We start from the raw sequence: 16,956 nt of genomic DNA, 5'->3' as shown, positions 1-16,956 counted from the left end.
ATTTTGCTTTTAAGACCAATCCAGGCTCATCTGCACCAGGACTCCAAGAAGTTTAGCTGAAACAGCAGGCAATTCTAAGAACTCACCCAGCTCACATCAGCCCCAAGTGCTGTACGCCTGAGTTAACCACAGCAAGTTTATGTATCCACAATTAGAACTTAATTGGAAAACCGTGTGCTTTCAACTAGACATCTGAGTATTTACCTTCAGTGCAGCACTACCATCAAATAATATTTTCTTGGCTATCACACCTGGTAGCCTTCACATCAACTAGATACCAAGTCTGTGCTTTTTAAATCAGAGATCACTTTAAAAACAACATGTAATTATGCATAATGTTACTTCTCTCATGCAGTGACCTGAATGCGTGCATTCCAGGCATTCGGAGGAACAGAAATGTAGCAGGTTTTGTGGAAGAAAGGATCTCTCAGTTTACATAAGAGCACAAAATACTTTATGACCTCTTCTGCACTTTTCCCTCACTAGAGATAGTAACAATTAACAGGAAAGCTTCAAAGGTTGCATTGCAAACTGACAAAAAGCATACATTTGAGAGAGGTCTCTTCTTTTCAGACACAGAAATGGAATCCAAGAGATAATTTTCCTACTAGGGATGTGGAAATAGAACTGGCTAGAATACTGCCATCTTAAAGGGTGGAGAAACATATGCTCTGTACAGCTAAGTCTCTACGACTGCTCGTTAATTGCTGTTTTATACCTTTACTAGACAACATAAAATGAAAATCCAGGATTCATTCCATGCTATAGAGCACAATACCTTACCCTGAGAATCCTTTCATGTAAGAAATTATATGTATTCACTTTGTTCCTACTGCAGTGAAGAAGTACAGCTGAGAAGATATTTTCATAACCTAACACCTTGAAATGTAATAAAATATAAGAAATGACAAAAATCATAGAAGGGAACAACCATCATTAGTTACAAGTTTTGCATGGAATCAGACGTGGTTTTCATGTTTGTGGTTTCTAAAGCAACTCTTTCCTAAGAGCAAGCATAAATGGGCTTAGTCTTAGAAGAAAATTAGGATGCTAAGCCAGCAAACAGTCTTGGGGACTAAGACATGTCTTAGGTACAACACAAATACCAACTAAGACAGCAATCTACCTACACATGCTAAAGACAAGGGGCTCCTGGACAGAACTGTTTTACAATTAAGGAAGGATATTACTACAGTAGCTGCTCAGAAATAGAGTGACAAAAGATGAAGATCATCACAGTTAAAAAGATGCAAAAATGGAAAAAGGCAATTTTAAAATAGAACAACTGCATACGTTAATTAACACATTAATTAGTAATATAATCAACATTTTAATGACAAGCTACATACCAATGATGATTCAGTAACTACATTTAGAAGGGGATCTAACACTATCAAAATGAATATTCTGTAGGAATCTGTGGTTGACCTAGAGAAAGCCAACAGTATTTCAAGTATACGCTAGATTGCTACTGAAAGCAAAACAAATGCACAGTGTATATAAAGCTCTTGCATTAATGAATTTTATTTAATTTCTTTGTGAAAATACAGTTCACACATAGCTGATTTGTATGCATCATGTGTTTGTGAATGCTTGTCTAATTTTCAGCTGTCACATTTAAAGGCTTCTGGACATCTGCTAAATGGATATTGCAAATAGACCCCAGCTTTCAGATACTTAATAAAACAAATGCTTCAAAGGCTCAGATTTAGGAAATGAAAGAACAAAAGCATTCTGTTTCTTAAAGGTAACTTCATAACTCATTCAGTTATATACAAAAGTAATCACGGTTTTAATAATGTTTTCTTTTTCCATACTGCCCTTGAAACTGGAAGTTATATTTCACAATACTTCCAAGCTCTGTTAAATGCTAATGCAGATAAGGAATTTGGAAAAAGGAGTTAACATTAGCTGGGTGAATGCTGCAGCAAGATATTACTACACCATTACAATGGGCACCACTGTATAAAAAGGACACGAAGCTACTAGAGAGTGTCCAGAGGAGAGCCATGAAGATGGTGAACGGTTTAGAGGGGAAGCCGTATGAGGAGTGGCTGAAGTCACCTGGTCTCTTCAGCCTGGAGAAGAAGAGACTGAGGGGAGACCTCATCCTGGTCTACAGCTTCCTCACAAGGGGAAGAGGAGGGTCAGGCGCTGATCTCTTTTCCCTGGCGACCAATGATAGGACCCGAGGGAACGACAGGAAGATATGCCAGGGGAGGTTTAGGTTGGATATTAGGAAAATGTTCTTCACCCAGAGGGTGGTGGAGCACTGGAACAGGCTCCCCCCGAGAGGCAGTCACGGCGCCAAGCCTGACAACATTCAGGAAGGATTTGGACAACACCCTCAGACATATGGTGTGAATTTTGGGGTTGTCCTATGCAGGGACAGGAGTTGGACTCGATGATCGTTGTGGGTCCTTTCCAACCGAGGACATTCTATGATTCTAGGAGTGACTGAAGGTAGGAACTCAAATGCAGAAAACTAAGCATTTTTAAGACTGAACATGCTTAAGTACCCACGGTCACTTCAGTGTTCACAGAGAACCTTTTAGAGCACCTGAGTGTACCTCATCTGCAAACCAGGCCACCTTCTTGCAACACACACATCCCTCCAGTCTTTGCATTGCTTCTGCTCTCTAGTCCCATACTTCTCTCCACAGACGTAACAGTACACCCTATCCACTCCTTATTTCCTTTTCCACCTCAAAAATACTTGCATCCTATACTCCGGCAAGTCCAGCTTTGGGGCCAACCTCCCCCATTTCCAGCTTCCAGCAGAGGCTTTCCTGTGCTTCCTCACAGCAGAGGCAGTTCCTTGAATCCTCACAAACTCCAGACCTTGCACTTCACACTTAGGCAAGAAACTGCATCTCCCCTATAGCTCTTCAAAAATGTCAAGGCAACCTGGACTACCCTGGAAAAAGGAATCTTTCTAACTGCCAGTTACGACTGTGGATTATGGAAGAGAAACTGCAGTTCTAAAAATCAGAAACAAAGCACGAGTTTTTCCAGATCCTGAATCAAAGCAGAAATATATATTTAAAATTTACGAAGGATAATATGAAGACAAAAAGAACAACAGAGAGGAGCCTGAATTAGTAGAGGAAGAATTTGGGGTTTTTTTTCCCCCATCTGTAAAACGCACAGTGAGGAAGAGGCAGGAGACCAGAATCCAAGCGCACTGAGGATGAACTAATCTTCTAGGGGGACACCAGGGCTATCTCCAGAGTTGCTGATAAATGCTAGTCAACTTATCAATAATTCGGAGTTCTTCAGCAGACACCCAGGCACAGCCCTCTATTTTTAACTCTTGCAAAAACAGGTGAACTTTTATCTTTAATGCTATTATAGTAGAATTTGATGAGCAGAAAAGGAGAAAACTTCTTCATAGAAACACAACCAGCAACTTTTTTTTTTAAATTACTTTTACTGAGCTTCCTGCAATTTAAATCTTTCCAAGCCTAATATTTACACATTTTATGAACTGCAGTGCCCAAGCCAGACATTGTGTTATCCATTGAACAAAAATAACTCTAGTGTGTTATGGAAGGGGGTAGAATGCTTCCATAAAATTTCACACCTACTGAAAGTCAGCTTCCAGCTTAGGTACAAGCTAGAAGTTATTAAAAGAAAAAAATATATAAATAAGGATAGAAAATGCATATTTCATTTTTCATCTTAATTAAACTGATCTGCTCCTTCTTCTAGTCACTTCAGTTAGTGAATGACCCCCAGGGAGGGGCTGTGACAGCAGCTGCAGCACCAGGGCAGAGTGCAGGTAAGCAGCCTGACCTAGAAGCACCACTAGCACTTGGGAGCTTCCTTGTTGGCTTTGGAGGGAGGGAAGGCAGAGGAGAGTTACTACCGGCAGCCAGTCAAAGATTTCTCCAGGGAAGAGGAACATACTTATTTCCCAAGCAGAGCTCTTCAGTAGCAGCTGCTGGCAAATGCAGCCCCTTGAGTCTTCCCTTTTCATGCTGTTGCTTGTCCTCTCTCAAACAAGGCGATTTTGCCGAGGCTGAGGACACATTTTGCAGTGTCACTGAAGCTAGGACCCCCTAGAGATTATATTTGCAGGGTTAGTCATACAGGCAGGAACTTGAAGCTGGCATGTTCTCTAGCACTGCTCCTGTCAGACTTATCTGATCAATACCATTGCGACTCAGCCAAAAGTAGATGTTTCCACAAAGCAGTGTGTCATTTTAGGAACCTCACCCCAAATGTTTCACAAGCCACAATAAAAGATTAATAATAAAACGAGGAATGAGCTCGAACGGCTCATTTTCAACATTATCTTTTATACACCAGTGCTTGGACTCCCTGCATCAAATTATGTTCAAATACTAGGTAGCCAGAAATAGCAATCAGTCACAGGTTGCAGTCATTGGTGCCAAAATGTTAACAGCTGAACCTGAAACTGGGGAAACCTGAAGTTTGAGAAAGTGAGCAGCACTCAGTGATTTTTGTATTAGGCAACTGGAACTTAAGCTTTTCCGCTTCCATGTTTCAAGTAACTTCAAACGGTCTGGTATAATGTCAGAAGTAAATAACAATTCAGAGGTGGTTTAACAGTAAGGAAAGATCTATGACTAGCAGCAACAAAGTGAAGACTGTAACTAGCAGAATATTGAGATACTGGCATTTGTCTAGAAATAGGTAGTGAAAGATCACATCCAAACACGTAGAAAGCCGCAAAACCAATTCCTGTTGTTAAACGCTGCTCCAGCTGAACCATTTCCTAGCGCCGCTCGGCCAGCTGGCATGGACAGAACCACCAAAGCTCCAACAGAGATTTCACACACTGCTCCCTGCGGAGCGCAGGCGAGGCCAGCATGTCCACTTCACATCACATTTTTCTCAGAAGCTCAAAGCATGCATTTATGCAAACCAAGTATCAAACAGCAATATTTTCTAAAGTGGTTTAAAAAAGCAGTACTCCTGAACAGAGGTCAGCAGCACCAACTTCAAATGCTGAACCTACATTCACAACTGTTGGGTACCCTCTATATAAAAATCAATATTAAACTGCTACGTGCATTTCTACAGAGAATTCTCATATTGTGAAACATCTCACAAAACATCCAAAATAAGACAATCAATGTAATTTCTGCTGCTTCCAAAGCTTTTGTTTTGTTTAATATCGAATCAAATTCAGCTGAGAACTGAATTCTTTACAGTCAGACAAACACACCACATACCTTGCACAAGCAGGAAAATGAAGAACCAAGTAACAAACGCACACACACAGCTCTCGCCTCAGTTTCTCTACACTCTAAAATATTGTCACATAATGCCAGTCTCTAAGCTACAGCCTCTCCATTACAAAAAATACTAGCATATGGTAGTCATTTCATGAAGAGTTAAGGTATTGTTTGTTAACACCACAGAGACAATAAAAGAGATCGCCACAAAGCACAGGAAAAAAAAACACATGAGACTGCAGGTTTCTATTTATCTTCTACACACTCATATTACCTGAAAAAGTCAAGATAACTGACCTCACCTCTGGCACTTTTAGTACTACTCAGTTTTATCTTCCCTTTATGACAGTCACTAGAACAGCTGGTCACAGAAGAAAATTATCCACAGGCTGTTGGTTTAGGCCCTGCCTGGCAATTAAGTAAAACACACATTATGGACACCAGCAGCTCTAACTTTGTAACATGGGAAGCTGAAGTAGAACAAGATTAAGATCCAGAGACCAGAAGAATGAGAAGATAAGTTAAAATATATAGCACGGTCTAAAAATCAAACTTCCAGTTGCCTGAAGGTAAGGAAAGAAAGAAGCTTAAGTGAATGCATGCTATCAGCTCCATGAAGAGATGTGAAAATTTGTGCTTGCTTATCCACCATTCCTTCAGCCATCTCCCTCTCCTCTAAGGAAGCAGGGAAGTCTGCCCGTTTGTGGCAGGGGAGATGAAACCTGACACTTCTTCATCATCTGTGAATATTAAACACTTAGTGCTATCCAGATTTCCTGGTTTCTGGAATGCATTTTCTAAAAAGGTACATATTCTGAACATAAAGCAATCTCTAGAGAGAGCCATCAACATAAGCATTTAAAACATCCCAAAAACTGTACTAAGAATTATGAAGTTTAAGATTTACCCAAACTTTATCTGAGGCTTATGAGTTGATTTTGGTGATAGTCAAATCAGCAACAAATAAGGCTGCAGCACATACAACCTCCCAGCACCTCTCATGGTCACGTCGGTTCCTGTAACATGACCAGTAAGTCAACACAGCTGCTCTGGAATACCAGTGCACCCTCTCTGGAAAGTCCTCATCTGGGGCCAATAGCACTCATTTAACATACATATCCTCAGCAAGTTATAAATCACTTCTGATTTAGTTCATTGCAATGACACTCTGCTATTATATAGTATTCTGTACTATACGTTTGCCAGGGGTTTGCATTTTGTGATAAGGTTATATATGACACAGAGATCAACACAGGAGGTTGCACAGTGAAATCATGTATTTGTAATGGAATATACTGCTGAGTTTCTCTATTCTTAAACATTCTTTTTTTAAGAAGTAATTAGACATCAGCAGAGATTCTTCAAGATAAATATCTTCCTTCCTCTTTAAAACAGGTTTTAGATTCACATGCCAGTAGGATGTAAATGAAGAGTGAGATAGGCTGCAGCACGCAATACTAAACAGCCTGTAAACTGGCATTTCTAATGCTGAAGATTCTCACCCTACCTTTCTTCTCAAATTTTTTTATTGACTCCTGAACTGTGACTTTAATTAATCAGAAAAAAATTTAGTAGGTAGCATTTTTCTAGAACAAGCATTATCAGAATGAATAGTGTTACATCTACCAAAAAAACCTATCGCTCTGCAAACACTCTGCTGTGCTACATTTCATAGGAGAGTCTCTCTACAGCTTCTTCAGTGTAATGTCACATGAAGCTCCGCTACAGATGGTTCCATGATGAATCCTATTATCACAATATATGAAGTAACACTTTGCCAACTGTCTCTTGCAGGTCAGTTTTGCCACAGAAATCATAAACCAGAATGGCTCCATCAAAAGAAAACTTGTGTAATTCTACAGTTTGGCAAAGAAGCTGTTATGACAGCAGATTAAGAGACTATTCTTAGCAAAACTCTCTTTTTCAGAAATAATAGGATAAGGCAAGGATCTTTCAATTCCTTAATCCTTTTTTTCAAATAAAAGATTATACAAAAGGGATGGTAGCTGGGGAGAAAATCAAGGTAACATTTTTTAAAAGGCTTAAAATATTCAGGTTTGTGGCAGGGCATTATTTGTCACTCCAATTTTTTTTTAACAATGTTCTTAAAATCTGAAATCAGTGAAAATTCAGTGAAGCAAGACTTCAAAAAGCTGTCCCATTTTAAGTACCCAATTCAACTGTGTCAGAAATGCCATCTGAATGCATGCTGCTGGACCCAGAAAACAGGTTAAAAATCTCACTTAAACCATAATCCTGCCAAATGACTGGGACTACTTCACTCAAGAGAATGCTATTCCATATTGCTTTATATACCTCCCTTTTGTGCAGAATCATGTCATGGCCCATTCAACTTATTCAGGTACTTGAAAAAGCTTAACCGTAATAAACTCGAAATTCACGAGGAGAGAATAAATTATTAATCTTGGCTCTATACCGTTTCAGCTAACTACCTAAGGGACTGTTAATTCTAACCATACCACAAAAGTGCCTGCATATGCTAGTCCTCTGCCCATCCAATGACCACTGGCAAAGCAGTAATATAGAATAAATAGGCAAACCATCAGCAAAGCAAATCAGTATATATGACTCAGAGTGCTTCAATGAGATCTGCACAAGGTTAGAAGCAAAATCCCATTCCAGGATTACTCTGGGATAGGAGGAAATGCTTGTTCTTTAACCTCTTGTCGTAGGGGAAGATGAAGCCTACGGAAGCTAAATTTTTCAGCAGAAGAAACAGATCAAAACGTTCTCTAATTCTTTTCAAGGACACAAGCAAACAAAAGGTACCAAGTGACTTAAAATACTCACTGAATATCAGAGATGAAGAGGACAATAGCTACAGAACATTAGAGGAAGCAAGGAGTTGCATAACAACTGGAAAAAAAGTTTTCAGACTGTTTTAAAACTACATTTAAGAATGACATCAATAGTTCCACAAAAAATACGTCTTGAAACATTTTAACTTTAAATCCCAGTTACAAAAACTTAGAATCCAATTATGAATGTGTTACTTTCACTAATTCATGCATTTATCTGTTAAGTACAAGCAGATTAATGTGCTATGAAATCCTGTCTAAAGTATTTGGCATAAAATACCTCAGGAATAAGAGCTTTAGAATGGAATAAAAAACTCCGAAGCATATTACAACCTCAGCACTGACAATTCCTTCACAGATACCTCCCGTAATGCAGTACAGTACTTTGCACAATAACCTACTGAGAGTGGGGTGGGAAGCAAGGCAGCACATTTCAAAATAAAGGCTTTACTTTCTAGGTAGCTTGTAGGAAACTACACCAATCTACTGCATTCATTACTAACAGCAACAGAGCCTGTTCTCTTGTTCCATTTCTCTTAGACTTCAGTAGTGCCCGATGCTCTGTCCTAGCAAAAAAATTCCTAAGACAGAAGTTCCCAAACTAGGAAGAGTTTGAGAATTCCCATTCTTTAAACAAGAACAAAAAAACCCTTTAGAAGCACTGCTGTGCACTGTACACTAGTGGCTATGCACACGAAGAGTTGCGATGAGAAATTTTCTGAAAAAAAATGAGAAAGAATTTCAAATAAACTAAAAGAGAGGGAGAATAAAGTAGCTCTAGTCACATCAAGATTTTCTGATTTCCCCACAACACCATGCTAATATTAATGAAACCCTTTTATTGTCCAATATAATCTTATTAGAAACTGAACTGTCTTTTTTTCCCCATCTCGACATATAAGTGGAACAAGAATCTTGTAATGCTTCAATTTAAAAAACAGCAAAAGAAACCCTACCTATTGTTCAACAAGGAGTTTTGCATTGCAGCAACCGTGCAAATGAAAGTCATTCACTGTTGGAAGGCTTCACTGCTCATTAAATGAACCACTGCCACGCACAAAGACCTTCCCTGCTGTTGTGTGTCCCCTGAGTATTCACTTTTGGCACTAAATGAAACAAGTGAACCTAGCCCACACCTTTCTCATAAAGCTTTTCAGGATATCATGTTACTACCCTCCCTACTCTGAAGGTGACTAGGATGTTTCTCACCATCCAAAACATTCACACAATGAACAATCGAGAATTTATCAAGATTTATGCTTATCTGCATGTCAATCGTGGCATTCACTTTTACTGTTTCCATAGTAAAACTTAAAAATTAGGATTACATGCTCAAAACTATGTTTGCACTTTCATACCCAAGATCCTGCAAGTGAGCGTCATAACTACTGTTAACCTTGCTCCAACATAACCTTAAGCATTATGGCTATTAAAGAATACATCCAGGGCTTGCAAGAAAATGCCATCCCCGACACGGGATTTCCCACGCAACTCTATCTTACAGTCACACATGAGCAGCTGTATTCACATATTTAACTACCTACAGGTTCAAACCTCAGGACAACTGCTTTGCTAAGATACAACACAGTCACCCTAGGTTGTAACTTTCTATTCTGCTCACCTCCCTTTCCCTAAGATTTCTGGTTAACTAAATGGACAAATATGTAAGAATTAAGAGAACAAATGAGCTGCACGATGCTGTCTTCTCAAGGCAGCACAAGCATTAAGGACAACAGCGCAGAAAGATTTATGGATCTGCCACGGCTCTTTTTCTTCCTTCCAGCTCCTAATTAGTCCTACCACCCCTCTGCAGTCAGGAACTGCTATTGTGATCCATCGGAAATCAGAGCTGGTTTGCTCCATGAAGCCACTTCTGGAGTAACCACGCTCCAGCTAAGCGTAAGGAACCGTCACCCACCCAGCAGAAGATCAAAGCCTTGCAACAAGAGCTGCCAACATGCTCCTCCGCTACAGAAAGCAAGACCTGGGCAAACTTCAGCTGGCTACCAGGCTGCTTACTGCAGGCTTTTCCTTTGGAGACGGTTTTTATGTTCACCACAGTGATCACAGGCATGATAGGTACCATAACTGTTTTTTTTGTCCTTTATGCTAGCCTGCAAGCAATTCTGGCCTAGCCAGCTGGAAAGTTCAATGCAGGGCAGAAAAATGCCAGTATTGCCACCAGCAGACTTGAAAGAAGATGCTTATCACATCTCATTACTTTTCCCTCCACAACTTCTAAAACAGATCTGAGCAGCCTTGTTTATCTGCATCACCGTGCCTTTGTGTTGCCAACTTCCTCAAGCTACTTTGAAAATCAAATTTTAAAAAGCTATGAACAGTAGAATGATAATATGGCTTGAAAGCAACCTCTGGAGATCATCTACCTGCTCAAAACAGGTAAAACTTCAGATTTGTATTCACATCAGGCTGCTCTGGACCTTGTCCAGCCAAAAGCCTCCAAGGAGGAAGGTTTCATGGCCCCCCAGGCTCTTGGTGCAGCACTCACCCACTCCCATGAATCAAGACATTCCCTTCATGTCCTAGTGAAATTTTCATTCTTGTGTCTTATGACCATTGACTCATCTTTTCACTGTGCACTTCTGAGGGTAAAGTGGCTCCCTCATCTCTATAACCCTTTGCTTAAAGATGGTTAAACACAGCAATTGCATTCTCCCTTAGCCTTTTCTTCCTCAGGTTGCAAACCCAGTCCCTCCTCCACCCTCAGGTGCTCCAGCCCCCAACCATCTGAGCAACCCAGTGCTGGACTCCTTTCAGTTTGTCTCTCTCACACAGGGCATGTATATGTGTAATCTACTGGGCAGCACCACAGCTGGAGCTTCACAGCTGCCCCACAGATAGGAACAGTTCCTTCCCTGTAGCTGCTGGCCAGACTCTTTCTAATGCAGCCCAGTAAGTAATGAGCCTTGAGGGCTACAGAGGCACACTACTAACTCCTGGTCAGCTTCTCATTTATCAGGAGCCCCAGGTCTTCTTCTGCAAGAGCTGCTGCCCAGTCAGCGGCTCCCAGCAATTGACAGCAGAAGAATCATTTTCATTTTATGCACCTACGTGCATACGGACATGCACACTTACAGAGCTGGGCATTTCCGTAACTTTGAGATCACAGTAAGAAATATGATACCCAATGTTCATTCTTATTTCACAACAATCAAAACACCAGACTGGAGACATTCCAGGTTTTATTCAGCAGACTAAGGTACAAGGTAAATGTTTGAATGAACACAGACTATGATGGGAATGCATGTTTTAGCCATAGTTTGTAGTGAAGAGTAAATATTGGGTTAAGACATTTTCCTGCATGCTTTTAAGATCTATAGTAAAAAAAAAAAAAGTTTGGTATAATGTCAATATCATTAAGTAATGGGAGGTTATCAAAGTTATTTTTTGGGGGTTGGTTTTTTTTAAATACTCAAAATCAATAATTACAGTGAACAGGCTTCCCAGCAGCACTGTAGAATTAGTATGTTTGCCCTTTTTGTTTATTTTAAGTGTACACACATATGAGCACATACACAGTATTTGCCTTGTTTGCAACACAAATGACCATTAATTTAAAGTACATTTTCTGCCAGTCACCATTTTAGCATTAGTCTACAATACCCAACTGAGAATTATTAATAAGTATCCCGTCTGTTCACATATCAAGCAGCATTTATCCAATAATAAAAGTGACAATATAGGCAACAACTGTGAGGTTTATTTTAGCATCAAGCTTACAGGCAATCAATTCAGACAGAAAAAGAATGAAGGATTAGTTTTTAATCACTTAGAGGAAAAAAGCATCTAAAGTTAAGAAGAAATGTGTTGCTATTAATGATCTTGATGTACCAAGATTATAATTATCTCTTCACACATAAATCAAAGAAAAATGCAGGCCTATGAAAACCTTACAAAAATATTTTACAAAATAAGTAACAGTCAAGGTAAGAGTACTATATAAACAGCTAGTTGGGCAATTCTCCACACTGATCTGATTCAACATCAGTAATAGATCTCCTCACAGTGTAATGCAGTTAGCTCCAGTTCTCTTGGAGGAGTTCTCACCCAAAGGCTTTGTAAAATCTATAGCAGAAGCAAACTCATGTTCACTGTTGGCTGTATGATAAGCTGGAGTGTTCCTTATGCTACATAGCATGGAAGAGTCTTCCAGCTCACAAAAGGAGGCTCGCTACCATGGGCTTGGTGTGTTCCTTGAGCTCACACATCAAAGTTTACATCAAGGAAATCTTAAGTTATATTTTAAAAGTATCTAGCAATTCTGCTTGGTTTTGATTTTGTTTTCTGTGACTTAATACTGCAAATTCAAGTATTAATTCCCCTTAATCAAAGGTTGTATAATGCATAGCTACACTTAATTGCTATTTACTTCCCATAAATTTCAAGTCAATGTATTGGCAACATATTCCACCCATCAAGTCACCATGAATTTCTTATCATCATCTTCAAATTCTTCTAAGACAGCAGATTTCTCAAAAATATCATCATTCACTAAGAAGGCTACAGTTTGCCACTGACAAACTTGTACAGATGAATAGTATTAATAAAATTCCACTAAGTATTTGGTAAATACAAACAACTTGGGAAACTACGCAGTGACCTACATCTGCAGTCCCATATTTTGAATAAGAGTTAGGACAGAAAGAGTATTTCAAGCTTCTTTTTCCTGAAGAATTCATGTATTACTGAGGTACAATAAGCTAGGAGAAGCTATAGTAAGGGACATTTTGAACACTGAATTAAAAGCTGCCCCTACCAAGCAGAATAACCTAAAAGATAAATGCTACATATTTTTTTGAAGTGCCACAAAAGATAAATGAGCATTTGCATTCCTACATGTAAAAAACAGTCCTAAAATAGTTAATATTTTCTTCTTCACAAACACAGCATTTAAAGAAAGTAGAAAACACAGTTGTTAGCACTGCGAGGATGCATCTTCTGCCTCACCGCCTGCCTCAGTCCAAAGATTTCCAGATTGTTTTATTTAAGGGCCCCTATTGATACTACACATATGCTTTGAAAAGATTAATACAGCTAGATGTGGAAGAGAATGTCCATCCACACAAAGTTACTGACTCATAACTTCTAGATCAACATTCATTACCAAACGGCTACTCATCCCCAATTTATTTTGGGCTCTACAGTGCATTCAAGAAACCAAAATAAACATCTTATTCAGAATGTTTTTCAGTAACAGCAGCAGAAGACCAAGTCTGCAAACAGTTCTTTAAACAAGCACTTCTCAACATAAGAGGTTTGCCCACTTCCATCACTTCAATCTTCCAGCAACCATTACTTGATCTGTGAATATCTCTGTGCATATGCATGACTGACAGCAATCCCCACCTAAGCTGCCTCCTCATCTTCCAACCTTGCAGTGGCATAGCGGTTTGTTCAGACACATAAGGGAATTAATCAGGCTGAAAAATAGTCGAAGGGGAAGGTTTTTTTTCAGCTGGATCAGTTAGCTCCTTGATCTATTCTGCCACACAGGAACTGGCAAGAAGGAACAGCAGGTAAGAGAAACTGCTTAAGCAAGGTAGCCACTGAGCATGGAACTATGGTGTGATATAGAAATATAAACACTTAGAATTGTTCTGAAAACTCAACGACTTTATAAACAAAGTATCTTTCACTGACAGTACAGTCACTGTTAAAAAGAATGTATGCAAATAAAAGTGACCATTGTTGTATTTTCATACAAATATACCTTGTAACAGAGCAATGAATGCCTCTTTAAATATAGCTCATCTTTTCATGAGGATAGCCAGAAAGGGCCTTTATCAAATTGAAAGATGAACTCCCATCTCCATTTAAACAAGGGGATTCTTGAAAGATTTGAAAACTACATGTTCAGATTCTTAATTCAAAGTAAAAATTGTTTTTCAGAATCCACATCCAAACTGTGGTGAATTTCACAGCAGGCAAACAACATAAGTAGTCTCAACTGGATTTTTAGAGAGCTTTCAAAAGCCAAGAGATCTTTCCGTAACATAAACAGAAGCCTGTTTCTGCAGGTTTTGAATGAAGGACTAAGGTTTTTTTTTAAAGGAAACATTTACAGCAATAAAACAGATTTAGCCTTTATTAAAAAAACTAGAATCAAAACCAGATTAGTCTAATTTCCAAAGTGATAGGGCAATGAACATTATATATATATTAAAAGTATATAGTAAAACTATATACACACAGAGCACTTTTTTTCCAAGGGGTTGGGTGGGAAATGAATTTTAAGAAACAGCACACCATACATTTCAGCAGACTACCAAGAAGGACATTTGTATTTGTCCAGAATACTGGATCAATCCTGAGAAATGAGGAGCAGAGCATGTACTTTCCATGCATCTTTTAAACAATAAGCATTCAAACAGTTTAGGCAGTTAAGGATGAAAAAGAAACCAAACACACACATACAGTGAACAAATAAGCAGGTAGCATTTTAATCTCAAATATTATCCCATTAGCTCATGGTTTAAAAATAGACAAACAAACAAAACGTGAAATGAACACATCGATTCATTTCAGGTAAGTAGCAGGCAGAAAATAAATTCAGTTGTTAAGATCTCCAAACACCTGTTTATTCTCTAATATTTGCATAACAATTCACCAATATAACGAGTTTACCTAAAGCCTTTGCAAAGGAGGTTATACCTGCACAGCTATAAAGCCAGCAAAGGCCTTGGTCCCTAAAGAGCTGGGTTAAAAGTTAAAACAAAAAAAAACCACACACAAAAGCCAACTCTACTTCTGCCCAAAACAAGCAGTCCAAAACTATAGGACTCGGAACCATATTAGATCATCTTACTAATGTCTGTGACCTAGAAGTCTCCATGAAGTATATGGTAGCCCACAAGATTACTTTGAATGCTTCTATGAGCCAATGGCCCAAAATGCCTGGGAACTTCTGCACTGGAAGACACCGTTAAAATTCCTTTTTCAGAGTGATGACAAAACAACTTTGTACACCCTCCGCAACTCCGGGTTAGTCTCATTCAGCAGATGTTTCTCTCTCCCTTCTCCTATCATACTTTTGCCCAGCTGGCCCTGAAAACCATCAAGATCTGACAGGCAGCCTGCAATTTGTCTGGTCCCTGCACTGGCATCTCATGTTCTGCAGAACTCCGTACCTGCATCCTACTATCAAACTAGTTTATGTTACACATCTTTGAATCAAGTGGGGAAAAAAGACAAGATGGCTGCCCCCACAGACCACGATCAAAGCAGGGAACTCTTTGAAAGTCAACATATTTTTTCTTAACTACTATTAGAAGAATTAAGATTTTCCCTTCATTATACAGAAGGAATGCTCAAGTAAGCCAGTGAGCTCACTTTGACAGTACCCTTAGCTAGGTTTGGCCCAGTTTCTCATCATGTTACAGTTTAAGCCATTTCCAAGTTACCTAATATACTGATATACCTGCAAATACATAAAGATGCATGTCATATACTATTCTGCCCTAGAAGTGCATCTGTTGGCATCTCTCGAAGTGAGACCAGGTCTCAAGTGACCTGTAAGGCCATCACTGGTTAACTCTCCACACCTGTAAGTAAAACCCAGCTGCAACTAGTAAGCTTGCTCAATTCCACATGCACATGCCCTAGGGCAAGTAATACTTTCCTTCCTCGAACAAGCATAACACCCTTTGTGTTTATATTATCAGACAGGCCAAAGCGTGTACGATTTTTCGATTGTCTGAAAGGCTTCAGCAAGCCTGTTCTGTACAACACAAATTCAAAAACATGCTATACACTCAAACCCATTATTGTAGCTGGGGGGGGATAAACAGTCAAGTGGAATTTGTATTTGTAGGTTATTAGCGGTGCTCAGGTCAAACTTCACTGATGGAACCACTCCAGACAGGCATAAAGAAAACAGGCTTTGGGAGTACAGCTGGATGCTGTTAACAACACAGAGAAACCAAACAGCAAGTGAAATCCTGCAGACAGCTCACTCCTTTTGCAAGAAATATAAGAATTAAAGGCAAAAGAATCAAAAGACACTGCCGGACTCCCCCAAACCCCTGTTTCTGGAGCAGTTACATTACCCCAGAGGAAGATTTTTTGCTTTTAGCGGCATTTTTAAGAGCAAGGTCATGGAAGTTGACTACAGAGGTGGCTCACTCACTCGCAGGGCTGCATTCCCACCTTCTCGACCGCAGACCCTTCCTTCCCCGAAGGCCGAGCGGGCGCCCGGGCTGGAAGGAGAGGCCAGCCCGGCCTGCCTGGGTGTCCCCGCTCCCCGGAGGAGGAGGAGCCCCGCGCCGAGCCTCCAGCCCCTCCTGCCACACCAACAAAGAGGCCCCCGCCATTATCCACCGAGGCACCTCCAGCCCCCCCAGCCAGACACGGAAGGTCACCGGACCGAGAGCCCCGCACCGCCGCCCGCCTCCGGGCCAGGGCACGGGCCGCCCCGGCTCCCTCCCCGCCCGCTGCCCCGCCGAAACGTAAACAAAGCGGCCGGGCCCGGCCCCCGCCCCCGCGGCGCCGCCGCTCGCCCGCGAACCGCGCCGTACCGCACGGCCCCCGCCCCGCTCCGGCTCGGCCCCGCTCCCCCCACCGCCGACCGCCGCTCCAGCGGGGCCCGCGGCCGCGCTCACCGCCTCCTGCCGCCGCCGCCTCCTGCCTCGGCCGCTGAGTAATGAGCCGGGGCCGGGCCGCGCACACGCACCGCGCTCCGCCCGCCCGCCGCGGCTGCGGCTGCGGCTGCCCGCCCCCACCGCTCGCCCCGCCCCGGCCCCCGGGCTCCGGCTGCCGCTGCCCACCACGGCCCTCGGCTCCGCGCCAGCGCTGCCCTTCACCGCGGCCTTGCCTCGCCCCGGGGCCCCGGCGACGCCGCCGTGGCGGGTCCCTCCCGGGCCCGGCCTGGTCCCTGCGGAGGCTGCGGGGCCCCGGCTGCCCGCGGGCCCGTGCAT

At 41.3% G+C, this 16,956-nt stretch overlaps 1 protein-coding gene across 7 annotated transcripts in view; it reads right to left on the bottom strand.

Moving 5' to 3' along the window:
- MAPK8 (mitogen-activated protein kinase 8) overlaps nucleotides 1-16,752 on the bottom strand; it is a 52,420-nt gene extending 35,668 nt beyond the window's left edge. For all 7 annotated transcript variants that reach the window (XR_015707110.1, XR_015707111.1, XM_087768285.1 and 4 more), the window contains exon 1: nucleotides 16,642-16,752. The gene's annotated coding sequence lies outside the window, so the exon portion shown is untranslated. The remainder of the gene's footprint in view (nucleotides 1-16,641) is intronic.
- Nucleotides 16,753-16,956: the final 204 nt, after the last annotated feature.

This window comes from Nipponia nippon, unplaced genomic scaffold, assembly GCF_047370975.1.
Source record: "Nipponia nippon isolate SJK-2023a ecotype South Korea unplaced genomic scaffold, ASM4737097v1 scaffold_3, whole genome shotgun sequence".
Classification (NCBI taxonomy): Eukaryota; Metazoa; Chordata; class Aves; order Pelecaniformes; family Threskiornithidae; genus Nipponia; species Nipponia nippon.
This window is presented reverse-complemented; position numbering and strand designations above follow the sequence as displayed.